This window comes from Styela clava, unplaced genomic scaffold, assembly GCF_964204865.1.
Source record: "Styela clava unplaced genomic scaffold, kaStyClav1.hap1.2 HAP1_SCAFFOLD_19, whole genome shotgun sequence".
Lineage (NCBI taxonomy): Eukaryota > Metazoa > Chordata > Ascidiacea > Stolidobranchia > Styelidae > Styela > Styela clava.
Window position 1 is genome coordinate 60,001 of NW_027556646.1, and position 2,500 is coordinate 62,500.

At 53.6% G+C, this 2,500-nt stretch overlaps 1 non-coding gene across 1 annotated transcript in view; it reads right to left on the reverse strand.

The window, feature by feature from the left end:
- Positions 1–1,462, reverse strand: part of LOC144419444 (small subunit ribosomal RNA) — a 1,810-nt gene extending 348 nt beyond the window's left edge. Inside the window, exon 1 of the ribosomal RNA XR_013474065.1 lies at positions 1–1,462. This exon is cut by the window's left edge and continues 348 nt beyond it. This is a non-coding gene — a ribosomal RNA (small subunit ribosomal RNA).
- Between the last annotated feature and the right edge of the window lie 1,038 nt (positions 1,463–2,500).

Genomic DNA, 2,500 nt, shown 5'->3' on the forward strand with positions numbered 1-2,500 from the left:
CGGCCCCGGACATCTAAGGGCATCACAGACCTGTTATTGCTCAATCTCGTGTGGCTAAACGCCACTAGTCCCTCTAAGAAGTTAGACGCCGACCGAGAAGGTCGCGTAACTATTTAGCATGCCAGAGTCTCGTTCGTTATCGGAATTAACCAGACAAATCGCTCCACCAACTAAGAACGGCCATGCACCACCACCCACAGAATCAAGAAAGAGCTCTCAATCTGTCAATCCTACCTGTGTCCGGGCCGGGTGAGTTTCCCCGTGTTGAGTCAAATTAAGCCGCAGGCTCCACTCCTGGTGGTGCCCTTCCGTCAATTCCTTTAAGTTTCAGCTTTGCAACCATACTTCCCCCGGAACCCAAAGACTTTGGTTTCCCGGAAGCTGCCGGAAAGGTCGTCATGGTAACGCCTCCCGATCGCTAGTTGGCATCGTTTATAGTCAGAACTAGGACGGTATCTGATCGTCTTCGAACCTCTGACTTTCGCTCTTGATTAAAGAAAACATTCTTGGCGAATGCTTTCGCAGTAGTTCGTCTTCCGCCGATCCAAGAATTTCACCTCTAACGGCAGAGTACGGACGCCCCCGTCTGTCCCTCTTAATCATTACCTCGTGCTCCGAAAACCAACAAAATAGAACCGAGGTCCTATTCCATTATTCCATGCAACACTATGCAGGCGAACAGCCTGCTTTGAACACTCTAATTTTTTCAAAGTAAACTTATCGGCCACCGCCGACACTCAGTCAAGAGCACCGACGGAGAACCGAAGGTGAGGCGAACGCAACCAGTGACACGCCTTGCGACGGACCGGCGGCGCTCGCCCAAAATCCAACTACGAGCTTTTCAACCGCAACAACTTTAGCATACACTGTTGGAGCTGGAATTACCGCGGCTGCTGGCACCAGACTTGCCCTCCAATGGATACTCGTTAAGAGTTTTAGGATGTACTCATTCCAATTACAGGGCCTCGTTAGAGTCCTGTATTGTTATTTTTCGTCACTACCTCCCCGTGTCGGGAATGGGTAATTTGCGCGCCTGCTGCCTTCCTTGGATGTGGTAGCCGTTTCTCAGGCTCCCTCTCCGGAATCGAACCCTGATTCCCCGTTACCCGTTATCACAAAGGTAGGCACGTAGCGTACCTTCGACAGTTGATAGGGCAGACACTTGAATGATACGTCGTCGGTGCAGAGACCGTACGATCCGCGTGGTTATCCAGAGTCATCAAACGTCACAGGACGAACCCGGTCGGTTTTGATCTGATAAAAGCGCGCCTCCCGAAGTCGGCGCTTAATGCATGTATTAGCTCTAGAATTACCACAGTTATCCACTTCGCTTACGAGACCAAATAAACCAAGACTGATTTAATGAGCCATTCGCAGTTTCGCTTTACGAGAACTCGTACTTGCACCTGCATGGCTTAATCTTTGAGACAAGCATATCACTACTGGCAGGATCAACCAGATAGCTGCGACAGCTGCGCTCGGCCCTTGCTGGGCCGCCCGGCGCGTGCTCGTCGCATTCGTTTAAGACCGAGGCGATCGCCTGCGGCCGTACTCAGCTTCGACAGTCGCTGGCCGCGACGTCCACGCTCTCGCCGGCAGTGCCAGGCGGAGCGATTTGCGTTTTTTCTTTGCTCGCCCTCTCTCGGGCTCGATCCATTCAGTTTCGCACAAACAAGAGCTCTGCCGGCCGCCTGCAGCGGTGCCTAAAACCCGGGCATAACAATGCGACCGTTCTGCTAGGCCGACAAGCGCTCAAGCCAGACGCTCGATCGAACGCCCCCTACATATTAGTCGAGACAACGGCTCGCTCATTAGCATCGCGTTTGTACTTTAACTTTTTTCGGCTCGGCTTCTTTCGACGCCGATGCCGGCGACGCAGCACTCTCTCGCCCGCCAGCCACCGAGAAAAGGGTGCGCTCCGACCGGCCCCGCACCGCTCTTTCTTGGCTCATTCGAAATTACTGTCTTTCGCTCTGACATGCCTTACCTAGGGTTAGGTTAGTATGCTTGCACGTTTGTACTTTAACTTTTTTTGGCTCGGCTTCTTTCGACGCCGATGCCGGCGACGCAGCACTCTCTCGCCCGCCAGCCACCGAGAAAAGGGTGCGCTCCGACCGGCCCCGCACCGCTCTTTCATGGCTCATTCGAAATTACTGTCTTTCGCTCTGACATGCCTTACCTAGGGTTAGGTTAGTATGCTTGCACGTTTGTACTTTAACTTTTTTTGGCTCGGCTTCTTTCGACGCCGATGCCGGCGACGCAGCACTTTCTCGCCCGCCAGCCACCGAGAAAAGGGTGCGCTCCGACCGGCCCCGCACCGCTCTTTCTTGGCTCATTCGAAATTACTGTCTTTCGCTCTGACATGCCTTACCTAGGGTTAGGTTAGTATGCTTGCACGTTTGTACTTTAACTTTTTTCGGCTCGGCTTCTTTCGACGCCGATGCCGGCGACGCAGCACTCTCTCGCCCGCCAGCCACCGAGAAAAGGGTGCGCTCCGACC